The sequence below is a fragment of the Sceloporus occidentalis genome, unplaced genomic scaffold (genome assembly GCF_023333645.1).
Source record: "Sceloporus occidentalis isolate IW3139 unplaced genomic scaffold, rSceOcc1.0.p SCAF_6, whole genome shotgun sequence".
Classification (NCBI taxonomy): domain Eukaryota; kingdom Metazoa; phylum Chordata; class Lepidosauria; order Squamata; family Phrynosomatidae; genus Sceloporus; species Sceloporus occidentalis.
Genome location: NW_028316986.1, coordinates 138,748,143 through 138,767,429, shown reverse-complemented (window position 1 = coordinate 138,767,429; position 19,287 = coordinate 138,748,143).

Below are 19,287 nucleotides of genomic sequence, written 5' to 3'. Positions count from 1 at the left end.
GTATTCCTGGTAGAGGTTTAAGTAATAGGAAATGTAAGCAGCCTTAATCCAGGACTTGAGAGAAGCACCAGAATAAAATGAATACTGCTCACAGCTTGTTATAAGGGAGGCAAGCAAGGCTTTGTTCCTGTAAGCCACTTCTGCCTCTCCTTTACCCTGTTTGAAAATAAAGAAACCTACCTTTGGGCAGTTAATGAAAGACACTTCAGCTTTCAATGTGACCTCTTTTTACACTGGGAACTAAACTTTAACTATGTGTTCCAATGTGGGAAAATATCACTCTATGCATGATTCTGTCTCAGGAAGAATAACCTTTTCACTAACTGGAAGTTACTACTAAGGGACATATAGGCCTAGCCTCTTTGGCTGTGCAGGAATACATAGGATCCGAGAGCTGGAAGATATTACTAAGGGCCATATAGGTCAACCCTCTTCGGATGTGCAGGAATACATAGGATCCGAGAGCTGGAATTTACTACTAAGGGTTATATAGGATACCCTCTTCGGCCATGCAGGAATACATAGGATCCTAGACCTGGAAGTTATTTCTAAGGGTCATATAGGGCGACCCTCTTCAGCTGTGCAGGTATACATAGGATCCTAGACCTGGAAGTGACTACTAAGGGGCATATAGGCTGACCCTCTTAGGCCGTGCAGGAATACATAGGATCCTAAAGCTGAAAGTTACTACTAGGGGTGATATAGCCCAACCCTCTTTGGCCGTGCAGGAATACATAGGACCCTAGAGCTGAAAGTTACTACTAAGCGTGATATAAGCCAACCCTCTTCGGCCTTCCAGCAATATAGATAATTCAAGACAGTGGGAAGGGAAAGGATTAACTGGGATAATTGGAGAGTTTGCAATGGAAGGAAGCTGAGGATGAAGGGGAAAAGGGAAAGAGAAACTGGTACATTATTAAAAGCAGCTGAGAAATTGGGAGGTCAGAAGGTCTGAAGAAAAAACACAGGAAATTGCATGAACACACAAATTACTATTTAACACAACCATTTTTATTATAAAATAACCATACTAGAACTGTGTTTCGTCAGCCTTTTTGGACTCTCTGCTGCTGGTTTTGCCTCACTGGCCTGCTGCTGGGCTCATCAACAGGGAGCTGGTTCATCATGGCAGGCAGGCATGCAGAAGGAAAGAAGGAAGGAAGGGAAAAAGGAGATTTCCCCCTGAGACTGGAGCTGCCTCCTGGACAAAGAGGAGGATGGCAGCAGCATAAGGGCCATGCCAGTCTCAGGCACCAGCAGAGACCCATCATCATCATCTGCCTCTGGCTCCCAAAGTCTACTTCTGGATTATTGGGAGCCCTCCTCTTTCATGGGAAGGGAGGGAGGGAGAGGGGAAGGGGGAAAGGGGAAGAAGGGAATGGAGGAGGGGAAAGGGAAGAAGGGAAGGAAGGAGCTATGGGGGAAGGAGTGAAGGAAGGAGGGGAAGGGGAAAGGAGGGAAGGAAGGAGGGGAAGGAAGGAAGGAAGGAAGGAAGGAAGGAAGGAAGGAAAGGGGGAATGAAGGAAGTAAAGAAGGAGAAAAGAAAGGAGAGAGGGAGGGAGTAGAAAATGAGGAAAGAAAGGAGAGAGGGAGGGAGGGAGGGAGGGAGGGAGGGAGGGAGGGAGGGAGGGAGAACATTGGGCTGTGTAATAAACAAAAATAAGTCTAACATTCTAACAAAAAATATAAAAAAGGAAGAGGAAATTAAGATAGGTAAAATAGTAAATATAAGCGTAGTCAATAAAGTTAAGTACCTGGGAATCGACATTACAAAGAAATCGACAGAACTATTTGAAAACAATTATTTAAAAATTTGGAAAGAAATAAAAAAAGACTTAATCAAATGGAACAAATTAAACATTTCTTTATTAGGCAGAATAGCTGCTATAAAAATGAATATCCTACCAAGAATGCTTTATTTATTCCAAACGATACCTATTATTGTAACCAGTAAAATTTTCAAAAACTGGAATAAGGATATTTCAGATTTCATTTGGAGAGGGAGAAAACCAAGAATTAAACTAAAAAATTTGCAAGATAAGAATGAAAGAGGAGGTTTAGGCCTACCCTCCTTGAAACTATATTACGATTCATGTGGTCTGGTTTGGATTAAAGAATGGCTAACCCTTGAAAACAGAATGCTCTTAGATGTGGAGGGTGATGACCTGAATGCGGGATGGCATGCTTTCTTAGTCTATGATAAAAACACTCAAAATAATTCATTCAAAAATCATGCGATTAGACGCTCCCTTTTTGAGATCTGGAAAAAATACAAGAGATATATCATCCCAAAAATCTGTGGATGGGTATCCCCACATGAAGCTATTTGTAGAAAAGAATCTAATGCAGGGACGATTTGCTTAAATATGAAGACCTGTGGATTAAAAAGGAAGGAAAAATAACTTTAAAAACAAGGGAGGAGCTAATCAAAGAAGGGGATGACACAAATATTAACTGGTTCACATATAGGCAAATTAGTGAAAGATTCAGGATGGATATGAAAATGTATGGGTTCGAATTAGAGATTAAAAATGTAGAATTGGGGAAACTCTTGTATTTAGAAAAAGATAAGTTAATTGGGAAAATTTATAAAGTACTTCTATCCTTGGATATGGAGGAGGAAACGGTTAAAGACCAGATGATAAAATGGGCTACGTGTATTGGCCACCCAATTATGTTAAGTCAATAGGAAAAAGTTTGGAAAGATGTCAAGAGGCTAACTTTTTCCCAGAATATTAGGAAAAACTTTTTCAAAATGATGTATTTCTGTTATCTCTCACCCTATAAATTGGCTATGATCTACAAAACAAAGAAGGAAAACTGCTGGAAATGTAAAAAGAAAAAGGGGACATTCTTTCACTGCTGGTGGGAATGTTGTAAAGCAAAGGCTTTTTGGAAGATGATTAATAATACGATTAATTATATAATGGGTATAAATCTAATTTTAAAGCCAGAACTATACTTGCTGGGGATGATGGATGAAGGAATCAAGAAAGAAGATGAAAAGGCGATATTCTATATGATTTCCTTAGCGAGAATCTGTTATGCACAATTGTGGAAGAGTGAGCTAGTTCCTTCTTATGAAGAGTGGTTATTAAAACTTTATGAGGGAATAGGTATGGATATCTTGACCCAAGCATTGAAAAATGAATACGGGATAAAACCATTGGATAAATGGAAAAAAGTAATAATCTTCTTTGAGAAAGAATGGGGCAAAGAGGCGACATTTAGCTTGCTTTAGATTTTAATCTTTATTTGAAAATTCTACCTTAAATATTCCGCCAATCTTTATCTTTTAGTGGCACTGAGATTTTTATACACAAATAAGCAACTTTTACGTTGTAACAAAATTCTGGAAAAAAGAGTGTTAAGGGATAGCCAAATATTAACATCAAGAGTCTAACTGGTGGGAAGGAAGTCAATGTGTCTGTCTATTGTTTATTGTTTAATGTTATTTAGGGCAAGGTGTTGTAGCTTAGTAATAGGGAAGAATGGGGGAGGGGTGGGCTTTAAAGTGGGTAGTTGTCTTAATTGGTGTTCTAACTTTATTAAGTGTATGTGTATATATATATATGTATTCATGTTTTGTTTTTAATTCAATAAATTTAAAAATTATTAAAAAAGGGGGGGGAAAAAAGAAAAACACAAAGAAAATTTGTTGGAAATGTGAGAAAAAACACGGTACGCTATTTCATATGTGCTGGGAATGTGCTGAAACTAAAAAATACTGGAATGAAATACATAAGTCAATACAAATTATATTAGAAGAAAAGACAGAAAAAGACCCCAAAATGTATTTACTTAACATTATCTCAGATGATAAATTAGAACAAAAATATGGGAAACTACTATTTTATATAATTTCAGCTGGCAGAATGGTTTACACTCAGAAATGGAAAATGAAGACAATACCTAATGTAAAGGACTGGTTGATAAAATTGTATGATGTTACAGAAACTGATAAATTAAAACATTTATTAAAGAAGAATTCAATGAATATGTCTGAAAAGCAATGGGAGCCTTTGATAAAAAAAATTTAAAACAGAATGAGGAAAAGACTTTACAGTACTTTTGGACTGGAGAGATAAAAGTATTTTCTAAAATAGTTACTATACTTTAAAGCAACCACAAATAGATGGACTTTACAATCATGTATGAGATTGTAGATACTTCTTGAAAATGGAGTATGTTTACTTTTAGATTGTAAGTAATATGTTTCACTGTTAATAATATCTGGAGACATCATTTAATACTAGAAGGCAGGAGATCTCAAGTAAAAAGAAGGAAGAGTTGATATGGTTTAGACATATAATTAGATTTCTCTGAGGTTTGTTATGGAAGAAAATGAATTGTATGTGCGTGTTTACATTTTATATATTATTTCTATTTAAACATTTAATAACGAATATATTTTTATTAAGAAAGAAAGGAAGATGATGATGGAGAAGAGGAAAGAGGAGGAAGGAAAGCAAGAGGGGGAAGAAAAGAAAGGAGAAGGAAGGAGAGAAAAGAGGAGAAGAAAAGGGGAAAGAGGAGGAAGGAGATGAAGGGAAGGAAAGAGGGAGAGGAAAGAGGGAAAGGAAAGAGGGAGAGGAAGGAGGGAGAGGAAAGAGGGAGAGGAAAGAGGAGGAAGGGGTGGAAGGAAGGAAGGAAGGAAAGAAGAGAGAACTATATCTCCCAGCAGCCCCTGCCCACCATGCCCTTCCATCCTGCCACTGCTGGTCAGTTGGCTGAGCTCTCCTAAGCGCCAGCCAACTGACCAGCAATGGCAGGATGGAAGGGCATAGTGGGCAGGGGCTGCTGGGGGATATAGTTCTCTCTTCCTTCCTTCCTTCCACCCCTTCCTCCTCTTTGTTACTTCCTTCTTTGGTTAAGCTGAGGTTTGAATCCAGCCAGCGCTCAAAGCACCTGGCTGGACTCTGAGAGTTCAAGCCCCAGAGTTCAATCCAGGCCCGGGTTTGGGTTCTAGTGCTCCCCTTGTCTTCCCCATTGGTGCAGAGCTGTGTCCTGTCACTTGAACCCGGCAAAGGCAGCTCGACCTGGATAGGACATTTTAAGCCTGGGTGGAACCGGTGGGATTGTCCTGCCCCAAATGGGGAAATGTCCACACCCAACGTCCGAGCGGCACAGCTTGGAAAGGCATGATGGCATCCTTCTCCTGCCACGCCCTCCTGCTGCTGCATTCTGTGCCCGTGGTGGCGTTGAGGGAAGAGAGAAGGCTTGCTTCTGGCTTGGCTGCTGGTCTTCCCAAGGGCTGGAGGAGTGGCTTTTGAAGCATACCACTCCTCCCACGCCCTCCTCCTTCTGTCTGGCCTCTGCTGCCTTCTTTGCCTCTGGTGGAGTTGAGGGAAGAGGGAAGGCTTGCTTCTGGCTTGGCTGCTGGTCTTCCTAAGGGCTGGAGGAGTGGCTTTTGAAGCATACCACTCCTCCCACGCCCTCCTCCTTCTGTCTGGCCTCTGCTGCCTTCTTTGCCTCTGGTGGAGTTGGGGAAAGAGGGAAGGCTTGCTTCTGTCTTGGCTGCTGGTCTTCCTGATGGCTGGAGAAGTGGCTTTTGAAGCTTACCACTCCTGCCGTGCCCTCCTGCTGGTTCCTGGCCTCTGATGCCTTCTGTGCCCCTCCGAGAGTTGAAGCCCCAGAGTTCAATTGAGACCCGGGTTTGGGTTCTAGTGCTCCGCTTGTCTTCCCCATTGGTGCAGAGCTGTGTCCTGTCACTTGAACCCGGCAAAGGCAGCTCGACCTGGATAGGACATTTTAAGCCTGGGTGGAACCGGTGGGATTGTCCTGCCCCAAATGGGGAAATGTCCACACCCAACGTCCGAGCGGCACAGCTTGGAAAGGCATGATGGCATCCTTCTCCTGCCACGCCCTCCTGCTGCTCCATTCTGTGCCCCTGGTGGAGTTGAGGGAAGAGGGAAGGGCTTTTCAAGCTTACCACTCCTGCCGTGGACTACTGCTGCTGCTTTGCCTCTGCCGCCTTCTGTGCCCCTGGTGGAGGTGGGGGAAGAGGGAAGGCTTGCTTCTGTCTTGGCTGCTGGTCTTCCTGAGGGCTGGAGGAGAGGCCTTTGAAGCTTCCCACTCCTGCCATGCCCTCCTTCTTCTGCCTGGCCTGTGCTGCCTTCTGTGCCCCTGGTGGTGTTGGGGGAAGAGGGAAGGCTTGCTTCTGGCTTGGCGGCTGGTCTTCCTGAGGGCTGTAGGAGTGGCCTTTGAACCTTCCCACTCCTGCCATGCCCTCGTTCTTCTGCCTGGCCTGTGCTGCCTTCTTTGCCCCTGGTGGTGTTGGGGGAAGAGGGAAGGCTTGCTTTTGGCTTGGCTGCTGGTCTTCCTGAGGGCTGGAGGAATGGCTTTTGAAGCTTCCCACTCCTGCCATGTCCTCCTGCCACTGCCTGGCCTCTGCTACCTTCTGTGCCCCTGGTGCAGTTGGCGGAAGAGGTAAGGCTGGCTTCTGGCTTGGCTGCTGGTCTTCCTGAGGGCTGGAGGAGTCGATTTTGAAGCTTACGACTCCTGCCATGCCCTCCTGCTGCTGCCTGGCCTCTGCTGCCTTCTGTACCCCTGCTGGAGTTGGGGGAAGAGGGAAGGCTTGCTTCTGGCTTGGCTGCTGGTCTTCCTGAGGGCTGGAGGAGTGGCTTTTAAAGGTTACCACTCCTGCCATGCATTGCTGCCTGGCCTCAGCTGCCTTCTTTGCCCCTGGTGGAGTTGAGGGAAGAGGGAAGGCTTGGTTGTGGCCTGGCTGCTGGTCTTCCTGAGGGCTGGAAGAGTGGCTTTTGAAGCTTAGCACTCCTGCCATGCCCTCCTGCTGCTGCCTGGCCTCTGCTGCCTTCTGTGCCCCTGGTGGAGTTCGGGGAAGAGGGAAGGCATGCTTCTGGCTTGGCTGCTGGTCTTCCTGAGGGATGGAGGAGTGGCTTTTGAAGCTTACCACTCCTGCCATGCCCTCCTGCTGTTGACTGGCCTCTGCTGCCTTCTGTGCCCCTGGTGGAGGTGAGGGAAGGGGGACGGCTTGCTTCTGGCTTGGCTGCTGGTCTTCCTGAGGGCTGGAGGAGTGGCTTTTAAAGGTTACCACGCCTGCCATGCCCTCCTGCTGCTGCCTGGCGTCTGCTGCCTTCTGTGCCCCTCTCTCAGAGAAGCAAACAGCAAACTACTGCACATCCCAGGATTTCTATCAGATGGAGCCACAGCACTGTCAAGCTGCATTATTTCTACAGTGCAGACACACCCAAAGTTAAACCTACCCTGGAAACGTGGGCTATATCTACACTGTGGAAATGAATGCAGTTTGACGCTGCTTCAAGCACCGTGGCTCAGCACTTCAGAAAGCCTGAGATGCGTAGTTTTTGTGAGATGGCTTTGGTGCCACAGCAAACTGGGCATCCCAGGATTTCCATAGGATGGAGGCATGGCAGTTAAAGCGGTGTCAGGCTGCATTGATTCTGCAGTGTGGCAGCAACCTGGGCTTGAAATGGAATTGCTGCTGTGAGGGCATTTCCAATTTTCGGATCAGTTCCCAAAGAGGGATTCCAGCCGGCCAGAGCTGCTGGGGCTCTTAAACGGCTGGTCTGATCTGGAAGCTAAAATGGATGAAGGCACTTCAGATGTCAGGCAGAGGTTGTTCACCCCTCCCTCGCATTCGGCACATGGCCAGGGGCCTCTGTGCGCCTCTATTGTGGTTCCATCCAATTTTAAACCAAGTGCTTTGAAGTTGTTTCCTACTTATGAGGGGTCTTCCTTGGCATCTTTCTTCGGGTGGGGGGGATCTTTGCCATGGCTATTCCCTGAGACTGAGAGAGTGTGCCTTGCCCAGGGTCACCCACTGGGTTTTCATGGCCGAGGCAAGATTTGAACCCTTGCCTCCCAACTTCCTAGTCCAACACCACATTGGCAGCCTGAATCCTCTTTCTCCTTCTGCTTTGCACAAATATCTCCTTTATTTTGGGAGAGATTTCCCCACTTGGGACAGATGGTTTGGACTTCCAGAATTCTTGACCATTTGTGATAAGCTTTGCAAAGCAGCATTGCCAAGAGGTAGTTTGCGATCATTAAAGTCCAATCGTGTGGTTGAGTCAAACCCTCACCCCCAAAGACTTACTGGCAGTCAAAGTTCAGAAATGTGAAGACCCTTTTGATTTCAATAGTAAAATCTCAGCGTTTAATTCTTGGCAGCTGACTGGTTGCTTAGGAATTTCATGTGAAAGGGACCTAGGAGTCTTAGTAGACCGTCAGTGTGATGCTTCAGCTAAGAAAGCCAATGCAATTCTTGGTTGCATCAAGAGAAGTGTAGTATCTAGATTGAGGCAAATGATAGTACAGTGGGCCCTTATTATCTGCTGGCGTTTGGTTGCAGGATCCCCTGCAGATAATAAATTCCATGGATGCTCAAGCCCCACTGAATAAAATGGCATAGCAAAATTGTGTCTCTTATATAAAATGGAAAATCAAGGTTTGCTGTTTAAATCTGTGGATAAAAAATCCATGGATAAGGAGGGCCGATTGTATTCCAGTCTATTCTGCTTTGGTCAGGCTTCACCTGGAATAATCCTGTTTCCAGTTCTGGGCCCCACAATGCAAAAAGGATGTTGAGAAGCTGGAACGGTGTCCAAAGGACATCGGCTAAAATGGTGAAGGGTCTTGAAACCATGAAACCCTATGAGGAAAGACTTAGGGAGCTGGGGATGTTTAGTCTGGAGAAGAGACGATTAAGAGGTGATATGATAGCCCTGTTTAAACATTTGAAGGGATGTCATATTGAGGAGGGAGCAAGCTTGTTTTCTGCTGCTCCAGAGAACAGGATACAGAACAATGGATGCAAGTTACAGGAAAAGAGATTCTAGCTCAACATTAGGAGGCAGTTCCTGACAGTAAGAGCTGTTTGACAGTGGAATATGCTGCTGCCTTGGAGAGTGGTGTAGTCTCCTTCTTTGGAGGTCTTGAGACAGAGGCTGGACGGCCATCTGTCTCAGGGAGGGCTTGGATAGTGTTTTCCTGCATGGCAGAACGGGGTTAGATTGGATAGTCCTTGGGGTTTCCTCCAACTCTATGATTTTAGGATTACAAAAAGGCAATAATTAAATAGCAGCAAGACTGAGAATCCACATTAGGCATTCCTTTTGCATTCTGGCACCTCCTAGCCGGCGTCTGGATGACCATCAGGATTGCCTCAGTGCCCATCAGTGCTGTTGCACGTTGGGTCCATGGTGCATGAGTCACTCCACCGTCAACTATTCCTCAGCGGTTATCTCGATGTTGTAATGTCACAGTAGCCCCTGAGGTGAAGAGGGATAGTGCAAAAGTACTTAATTATGTTCTCCACACATGTAAGTACCATTACAAAGACCCAAGTCCCATGCCACATTGCAGCTATATTCTTAGAAACTGGGAGCAGCCATAGAGAAGGCCCTGTCCCTCATTCTGATTAAGTGTGAAGGTGGAGGGATCCAGAGTGCTTCCTCCCCTGAGGATCACAGTGGTGTTGGATGTTTTATGAGATCAAAATCCTAACATCTGATCACCAGTGCTTAATATATGGGAAGAAATCTGTTAGGAAGGCCATGGTACCCAAGTGACCAGATATTCTAAACAGAAAGGAGGACAGGCACCGTGAAATGTAGGGCCTTCAAGAAAAATGTAGGATAAAATGCAAGCTAAAAACACTAATACGGTCAGCCCTCAATATCCACAATTTTTTTTTTTTATCCACGGATTCAAGTATCCATGGATTGAAAATAGTCCAAAAAATATAAATTCCAAATAGCAAATGTTCATTTTGCCATTTTATATAAGGGACACCATTTCCGTTTGCCATTGTATTTAATGGGACTTGAGGATCCACAGATTTTGCTATCCATAGGGGATCCTGGAACCAAACCCCAGCAGGTAACAAGGACCCACAATAATAATAATAATAATAATAATAATAACAACCACCACTGGAACTCCATTTTAACAGACCATTCTGTTTCTGTAACAGAAAGGGTGGTAAACAAAGACGAAAACTAGTAAATAAACATGTCCTTTAAAAGTTTTCACTGATGTTAATATCCATCCATTTGTGTTTTTGGCGATGAATGACTGTGCTTATAAAAATTAAAAATTTGGTACATCAGGAGTAGTAGTTCATTAGACCCATCAGTGCAGTTGTGGCAAATCGGATGTCTATATCAGGCCTGCACAACATACGGCCCCTAAGGGTCCTATAGGTCGGCCCTTTTCAGCTGTGCGGGAATACATAGGATCTGAGAGCTGGAAGTTACCATTAAGGGTCATATAGGCCAACCCTCTTCGGCCGTGCAGGAATACATAGGATCCGAGAGCTGGAAGTTACTACTAAGGGTTATATAGGCCATCTTTCTTTGGCTGTGCAGGAATACATAGGGACCGAGAACTGGAAGTTACTACTAAGGGTCATATAGGCCAACCCTCTTCGGCCGTGCAGGAATACATAGGATCCGAGAGCTGGAATTTACTACTAAGCGTTATATAGGATACCATCTTAAGCCGTGCAGGAATACATAGGATCCAAGAGCTGGAAGTTACTACTAAGGGCCATATAGGGTGACCCTCTTCAGCTGTGCAGGTATACATAGGATCCTAGACCTGGAAGTTACTACTAAGGGGCATATAGGCTGACCCTCTTAGGCCGTGCAGGAATACATAGGATCCTAAAGCTGAAAGTTACTACTAAGGGTGATATAGGCCAACCTTCTTTGGCCGTGCAGGAATACATAGGATCCTAGAGCTGAAAGTTACTACTAAGGGCCATATAGTCCGACTCTCTTCGGCCGTGCAGGAATACATAGGACCCTAGAGCTGAAAGTTACTACTATGCGTCATATAGGCCAACCCTCTTTGGCCGTGCAGGAATACATAGGATCCTAGAGCTGAAAGTTACTACTAAGGGTGATATACGCCAACCCTCTTCGGCCGTGCAGCATTACAGATAATTCACGACAGTGGGAAGGGAAAGGATTAACTGGGATAATTGGAGAGTTTGCAGTGGAAGGAAGCTGAGGATGAAGGGGAAAAGGGAAAGAGAAACTGGTACATTATTAAAAGCAGCTGAGAAATTGGGAGGTCAGAAGGTCTTAAGAAAAAACACAGGAAATTGCATGAACACACAAATTACTATTTAACATAACCATTTTTTATTTTAAAATAACCATACTAGAACTGTCTTTCGCCAGCCTTTTTGGACTCTCTGCTGCTGGTTTTGCCTCTTTGGCCTGCTGCTGGGCTCATCCATCATCCTCCCATTCTCTGCTGCAGATGGCAGGCAGGCAGGCAGGCAGGCAGGCAGGCGGACGGAAGGAAGGAAGGAAGGGAGGAAGGGAGGAAGGGAGGGAAAAAGGAGATTTCCCCCTGAGACTGGAGCTGCCTCCTGGACAAAGAGGAGGATGGCAGCAGCAGAAGGGCCATGCCAGTCTCAGGCACCAGCAGAGACCCATCATCATCCTCTGGCTCTGGCTCCCAAAGTCTACTTCTGGATTATTGGGAGCCCTCCTCTTTCATGGGAAGGGAGGGAGGGAGAGGGGAAGGGGGAAAGGGGAAGAAGGGAATGGAGCAGGGGAAAGGGAAGAAGGGAAGGAAGGAGGTATTGGGGAAGGAGTGAAGGAAGCAGGGGAAAGGGGAAGGAGGAAAGGAAGCAGGGGAAGGAAGGAAGCAAGGAAGGAAGGAAAGAAAAAAGAGGGAAGGAAGGAAAGAAAGAAAGAAGGAAGGAAGGAAGGAAGGAAGGACAGAGGGAATGAATGAAAGAGAAAAACGGAAGAAGGGAATGAAAAGGAAGGAAGGGGAGAAGAAGGAAATAAATAAAGAAGGAAGGAAGGCATGAAAGAAAGAAAGGAAACAGAGAAGGGAGGGAGGAAGTGATTGAAGGAAGAAGGGAAGGTAGGTAGGGAGGGAGGAAGCAAGCAAGGAAGGAAGGGAGGAAAAAAGAAAAAAGGAAGGAATGAACGAAAAAAAGAAAGGAAAGAAAGAAAGAAGGGAGGGAGGAATAAGGGAAAGAGGGAGTGAAGGAAGCAATGAAGGAAGGGAAGGGAGGGAGGGAGGGGGGAAAGAGGTAGAAAGGAAGGAAGGAAGGAAGGACAAAAGGAAGTGAGGGAGGGAAAGAGGGAGGGAGCAGAAAGGGAGGAAGTAGAAAAAGAAAAGTAAAGGGAAGGAGGTAGAAAGAAAGGGAAGGGAAGGGAAGGGAGGAAAGAAGAGAGGAGGAAAGGGCGGGAGGAAACAAAGAAAGAAAGAAGGAAGGAAAAGGAAGGACGGAATGAAGGGAGTAAAGAAGGAGAAAAGAAAGGAGGGAGGTAGAAAGGAAGGAAGGGAGAAGATGAAAGAGGAGGAAGGAAAGCAAGAGGAGGAAGAAGAGGAAGGAGGAGGGAGAGAAAAGAGGAAAGAGGAGGAAGGAGATAAAGGGAAGGAAAGTGGAAAAGGAAAGAGGGAGAGGAAGGAGGGAGAGGAAAGAGGAAAAGGAAAGAGGGAGAGGAAGGAGGGAGAGGATAGAGGGAGAGGAAAGAGGGAGAGGAAAGAGGGAGAGGAAAGAGGAGGAAGGGGTGGAAGGAAGGAAGGAAAGAAGAGAGAACTATATCTCCCAGCAGCCCCTGCCCACCATGCCCTTCCATCCTGCCACTGCTGGTCAGTTGGCTGGGCTCCATTAAGTGCCAGTCAACTGATCAGCAGTGGCAGGATGGAAGGGCATAGTGGGCAGGGGCTGCTGGGAGATATACTTCTCTCTTCCTTCCTTCCTTCCACCCCTTCCTCCTCTTCGTTACTTCCTTCTTTGGTTAAGCCAAGGCTTTTGAAGCTTACCCCTCCTACCATGCCCCCCTGCTGCTGCCTGGCCTCTGCTGCCCTCTGTGCCCCTGGTGGAGTTGAGGGAAGAGGAAAGGCTTGCTTCTGGCTTGGCTGCTGGTCATCCTGAGGGTTGGAGGAGTGGCCTTTGAAGCTTACCACTCCTGCCATGCCTTCCTGCTGCTGCCTGGCCTCTGCTGCCTTCTGTGCCCCTGGTGGCGTTGGAGGAAGAGGGAAGGCTTGCTTCTGGCTTGGCTGCTGGTCTTACTGAGGGCTGGGGGAGTGGCTTTTGAAGCTTACCACTCCTGCCATGCCCTCCTGCTGCTGCTTGGCCTCTGCTGCCTTCTGTGCCCATGGTACAGTTAGGAGAAGAGGGAAGGCTTGCTTCGGGCTTGGCTGCTGGTCTTCCTGAGGCCTGGAGGAGTGGCTTTTGAAGCTTACCACTCCTGCCATGCCCTCAGGCTGCTGCCTGGCCGCTGCTGCCTTCTTTGCCCCTGGTGGAGTTAGGGGAAGAGGGAAGGCTTGCTTCTGGCTTGGCTGCTGGTCTTCCTGAGGGCTGGAGGAGTGGCTTTTGAAGCTTACTACTAATGTCATTCCCTCCTGCTGCTGCCTGGCCTCTGCTGCCTTCTGTGCCTCTGGTGGAGTTGGGGGAAGAGTTAAGGCTTGCTTCTGGCTTGGCTGCTGGTCTTCCTGAGGGCTGGAGGAGTGGCTTTTGTAGCTTACCACTCCTGCCATGCTTTCCTGCTGCTGCCTGGCCTCTGCTGCCTTCTGTGCCCCTGGTGGAGTTGGGGGAAGAAGGAAGGTTTGCTTTGGTTTGGCTGCTGGTTTTCCTAAGGGCTGGAAGAGTGGCTTTTGAAGCTTAGCACTCCTGCCATGCCCTCCTGCTGCTGCCTGGCCTCTGCTGCCTTATGGTTTATTAGGAGCCCTTTTCTTTGATGGGCAGGGAGGGAGGGAGAGGGGAAGGGGAAGAAGGGAAGGAAGGAGTGGAAGGGGAAGAAGGGAAGGAAGGAGGGAACGGGGAAGAAAGGAAGGAAAGAGGGGAAGGGGGAAGGAGTGTAGGAAGGAGGGGAAGCGGGAAGGAGGGAACGATGGATGGAAGAAAAGTGAGGTAGGAAAGGAAGGAAGGAAGGAAGGAAGGAAGGAAGGAAGGAAGGAAGGAAGGAGATAGGGTACGAAAGAAAGAAAGAAAAATAAAAGGACGGAATGAATATGAGGGAAGGAAGGAAGGAAGAAGAAAATAAAGAAAGAAGGAAGAAAGTCATGAAAGAAAGAAAGGAAACAAGGATGGATGTGAAGAAGTGATGAGAAGAAAAAAGAAGGAAAGGGAAGGGAGGGAGGAAGGGAGGGAGGGAGGGAGGGAGGGAGGGAGGGAGGGAGGGAGGGAGGAAGGAAGGAAGGAAGGAAGGAAGGAAGGGGAAAAGAAAGTGGGAAGGAATGAACGAAAGAAAGGAAAGAGGAAAGGGAGGGAGGAATAAGGGAAAGAGGGAGTGAATGAAGCAGAGAAGGAAGAGAAGGGAAGGAGAGAGGGAGGAAGAAAAGAGGTCGAAAGGAAGGAGGAAAGAGAAAAACGGATGGAAGGAAGGAAGGAAGGAAGGAAGGAAGGAAGGAAGGAAGGGGGGACAAAAGGAAGTGAGGGAGGGAAAGAGAGAGGGAACAGAAAGGGAGGAAGCAGAAAAAAGAAAAGGAAAGAGGGAAGGAGGTAGAAAGAAAGGGAAGGGAAGGGAGGAGGAAAGAAGAGAGGAGGAAAGGGTGGCAGGAAGGAAGCAAAGAAATAAATAAAGAAGTGAGGGAGGGAAGGAAGGAAGGAAGGAAGGAAGGAAGGAAGTAGGAAGGAAGGAAGGGGGGAAGGAAGGGAGAAAAGAAGGAGAAAAGAAACGAGAGAGGGAGGGAGGGAGGGAGTAAAAAGGAGGAAAAGAAGGAGGGAGGGAGGTAGAAAGGAAGGAAGGAAGAAGATGAAAGAGGAGGAAGGAAAGCAAGAGGAGGAAGAAGAGGAAGGAGAGAAAAGAGGAGAAAAAAGAGGAAAGAGGAGGAAGGAGATGAAGGGAAGGAAAGAGGGAGAGGAAAAAGGAAGAGGAAAGAGGGAGAGGAAAGAGGAAAAGGAAAGAGGGAGAGGAAGGAGGGAGAGGAAAGAGGGGGAGGAAAGAGGAGGAAGGGGTGGAAGGAAGGAAGGAAAGAAGAGAGAACTATATCTCCCAGCAGCCCCTGCCCACCATGCCCTTCCATCCTGCCACTGCTGGTCAGTTGGCTGGCGCTTAGGGGAGCCCAGCCAACTGACCAGCAGAGGCAGGATGGAAGGGCGTGGTGGGCAGGGGCTGCTGGGGGATATAGTTCTCTCTTCCTTCCTTCCTTCCACCCCTTCCTCCTCTTGGTTACTTCGTTCTTTGGTTAAGCTGAGGTTTGAATCCAGTCAGCGCTCAAAGCGCCCGGCTGGACTCTGAGAGTTGAAGCCCCAGAGTTCAATTGAGACCCGGGTTTGGGTTCTAGTGCTCCCCTTGTGTTCCCCATTGGTGCAGAGCTGTGTCCTGTCACTTGAACCCGGCAAAGGCAGCTCGACCTGGATAGGACATTTTAAGCCTGGGTGGAACCGGTGGGATTGTCCCGCCTCAAATGGGGAAATGTCCACACCCAACGTCCGAGTGGCACAGCTTGGAAAGGCATGATGGCATCCTTCTCCTGCCACGGCCTCCTGCTGCTGCATTCTGTGCCCGTGGTGGCGTTGAGGGAAGAGGGAAGGCTTGCTTCTGGCTTGGCTGCTGGTCTTCCTAAGGGCTGGAGGAGTGGCTTTTGAAGCATACCACTCCTCCCACGCCCTCCTCCTTCTGTCTGGCCTCTGCTGCCTTCTTTGCCTCTGGTGGAGTTGAGGGAAGAGGGAAGGCTTGCTTCTGGCTTGGCTGCTGGTCTTCCAAAGGGCTGGAGGAGTGGCTTTTGAAGCTTACTACTCCTCCGACGCCCTCCTGCTGCTGGCTGGCCTTTGCTGCCTTCTGTGCCCCTGGTGGAGTTAAGGGAAGAGGGTAGGCTTGCTTGTGGCTTGGCCGCTGGTCTTCCTCAGGGCTGGAGGAATGGCTATTGAAGCTTACTACTCCTCCCACGCTTTCCTGTTTCTGCCTGTCCTCTGCTGCCTTCTGTGCCACCGGTGGAGTTGGGGGAAAAGGGAAGGCTTGCTTCTGCCTTGGCTGCTGGTCTTCCTGAGGGCTGGAGGAGTCGCGGTTAAACCTTACCACTTCTACCATGCCCTGCTGCTGCTTCCTGGCAACTACTTCCTTCTGTGCCACTGGTGGAGTTGGCGTAAGAGGGAAGGCTTGCTTCTGGCTTGGCTGCTGATCTTCCTGAGGGCTCGCGGAGTGGCTTTTGAAGCTTACCACTCCTGCCATGCCCACCTGCATCTTCCTGGCCCCTGCTGCCTTCTGTGCACCTGATGGAGTTGGGGAAAGAGGGAAGGCTTGCTTCTGTCTTGGCTGCTGGTCTTCCTGATGGCTGGAGAAGTGGCTTTTGAAGCTTACCACTCCTGCCGTGCCCTCCTGCTGGTTCCTGGCCTCTGATGCCTTCTGTGCCCCTCCGAGAGTTGAAGCCCCAGAGTTCAATTGAGACCCGGGTTTGGGTTCTAGTGCTCCGCTTGTCTTCCCCATTGGTGCAGAGCTGTGTCCTGTCACTTGAACCCGGCAAAGGCAGCTCGACCTGGATAGGACATTTTAAGCCTGGGTGGAACCGGTGGGATTGTCCTGCCCCAAATGGGGAAATGTCCACACCCAACGTCCGAGCGGCACAGCTTGGAAAGGCATGATGGCATCCTTCTCCTGCCACGCCCTCCTGCTGCTCCATTGTGTGCCCCTGGTGGAGTTGAGGGAAGAGGGAAGGGCTTGCTTCTGGCTGGGCTGCTGGTCTTCCTGAGGGCTGGAGGAGTGGCTTTTGAAGCATACCACTCCTCCCATGCCCTCCTCCTTCTGCCTGGCCTCTGCTGCCTTCTTTGCCCCTGGTGGAGTTGACGGGAGATGGAAGGCTTGCTTCTGGCTTGGCTGCTGGTCTTCCTAAGGGTTGGAGGAATGGCTTTTGAAGCTTACTACACCTCCCACGCCCTCCTGCTTCTGCCTGGCCTCTGCTGGCTTCGTTGCCCCTGGTGGAGTTGAGGGAAGAGGGAACGCTTGCTTCTGGTTTGGCTGCTGGCCTTCCTTAGGGCTGGAGGAGTGGCTTTTGAAGCCTACCACTTCTAACATGCCCTCCTGCTGCTTCCTGGCAACTGATTCCTTCTGTGCCACTGGTGGAGTTGGGGGAAGAGGGAAGGCTTGCTTCTGGCTTGGAACCTGGTCTTCCTGAGGGCTGGAGGAGTGGCTTTTGAAGCTTACCACTACTGCCATGCTTTCCTGCATCTTCCTGGCCTCTGCTGCCTTCTGTGCACCTGGTGGAGTTGGGGAAAGAGAGAATGCTTGTTTCTGTCTTGGCTGCTGGTTTTCCTGAGGGCTGGAGGAGTGGCTTTTGAAGCTTACCACTCCTGCTGTGCCCTCCTGCTGGTTCCTGGCCTCTGCTGCCTTCTGTGCCCCTCCGGGGGATGGCGGAAGATGGAAGGCTTGCTTCTGGCTCGGCTGCTGTTCTTCCTGAAGGCTGGAGGAGTGGCTTTGGAAGCTTACTACTCCTTCCATGCCCAGCTGCTTCTGCCTGGCCTCTGCTGCCTTCGTTGTCCCTGGTGGAGTTGAGGGAAGAGGGAAGGCTTGCTTCGGGCTTGGCTGCTGGCCTTCCTTAGGGCTGGAGGAGTGGCTTTTGAAGCCTACCACTTCTAACATGCCCTCCTGCTGCTTCCTGGCAACTGATTCTTTCTGTGCCACTGGTGGAGTTGGTGAAAGAGAGAAGGCTTGCTTCTGTCTTGGCTGCTGGTCTTACTGAGGGCTGGAGGAGTGGCTTTTGAAGCTTACCACTCCTGCTGTGCCCTCCTGCTGGTTCCTGACCTCTGCTGCCTTCTGTGCCCCTCCGGGAGTTGGCGGAAGATGGAAGGCTTGCTTCTGGCTCGGCTGCTGTTCTTCCTGAGGGCTGGAGGAGTGGCTTTGGAAGCTTACTACTCCTTCCATGCCCAGCTGCTTCTGCCTGGCCTCTGCTGCCTTCGTTGCCCCTGGTGGCGTTGAGGGAAGAGGGAAGGCTTGCTTCTGGCTTGGCTTCTGGTCTTCCTGAGGGCTGGAGGCATGGATTTTGAAGCTTACCACTCCTGCCATGCCCTCTTGCTGATGCCTGGCCTTTGCTGCCTTCTGTGCCTCTGGTGGAGTTGGGGGAAGAGGGAAGGCTTGCTTGTGGCTTGGCCGCTGGTCTTCCTGAGGGCTGGAGGAGTGGCTATATAAGCTTACTACTCCTCCCATGCTTTCCTGCTGCTGCCTGTCCTCTGCTGCCTTCTGTGCCACCGGTGGAGTTGGGGGAAAAGGGAAGGCTTGCTCCTGCCTTGGCTGCTGGTCTTCCTGAGGGCTGGAGGAGTGGCGGTTAAACCTTACCACTTCTACCATGCCCTGCTGCTGCTTCCTGGCAACTGCTTCCTTCTGTCCCACTGGTGGAGTTGGCGGAAGAGGGAAGGCTTGCTTCTGGCTTGGCTGCTGATCTTCCTGAGGCCTCGAGGAGTGGCTTTTGAAGCTTACCACTACTGCCATGCCCTCCTGCATCTTCCTGGCCTCTGCTGCCTTCTGTGCACCTGGTGGAGTTGGGGAAAGAGGGAAGGCTTGCTTCTGTCTTGGCTGCTGGTCTTCCTGATGGCTGGAGGAGTGGCTTTTGAAGCTTACCACTCCTACCGTGCCCTCCTGCTGGTTCCTGGCCTCTGCTGCCTTCTGTGCCCCTCCGGGAGTTGGCGGAAGATGGAAGGCTTGCTTCTGGCTTGGCTGCTGGTCTTCCTGAGGGCTGGAGGAGTGGCTTTGGAAGCTTACTACTCCTTCCACGCGCAGCTGCTTCTGCCTGGCCTCTGCTGCCTTCGTTGCCCCTGGTGGCATTGAGGGAAGAGGGAAGGCTTGCTTCTGGCTTGGCTGCTGGTCTTCCTGAGGACTGGAGGAGTGGCTTTTGAAGCTTACCACTACTGCCATGCTCTCCTGCTTCTGCCTGGCCTCTGCTGCCTTCTGTGCCCCTGGTGGAGTTGGGGGAAGAGGGAAGGCTTGCTTCTGCCTTGGCTGCTGGTCTTCCTGAGGGCTGGAGGAGTGGCGGTTAAACCTTACCACTTCTACCATGCCCTGCTGCTGCTTCCTGGCAACTGCTTCCTCCTGTGCCACTGGTGGAGTTGGCGGAAGAGGGAAGGCTTGCTTCTGGCTTGGCTGCTGGTCTTCCTGAGGGCTGGAGGCATGACTTTTGAAGCATACCACTCCTCCCACGCCCTCCTCCTTCTGCCTGGCCTCTGCTGCCTTCTTTGCCCCTGGTGGAGTTGAGGGAAGAGGGAAGGCTTGCTTCTGGCTTGGCTGCTGGTCTTCCAGAGGGCTGGAGGAGTGGCTTTTGAAGCATACCACTCCTCCCACGCCCTCCTCCTTCTGCCTGGCCTCTGCTGCCTTCTTTGCCCCTGGTGGAGTTGAC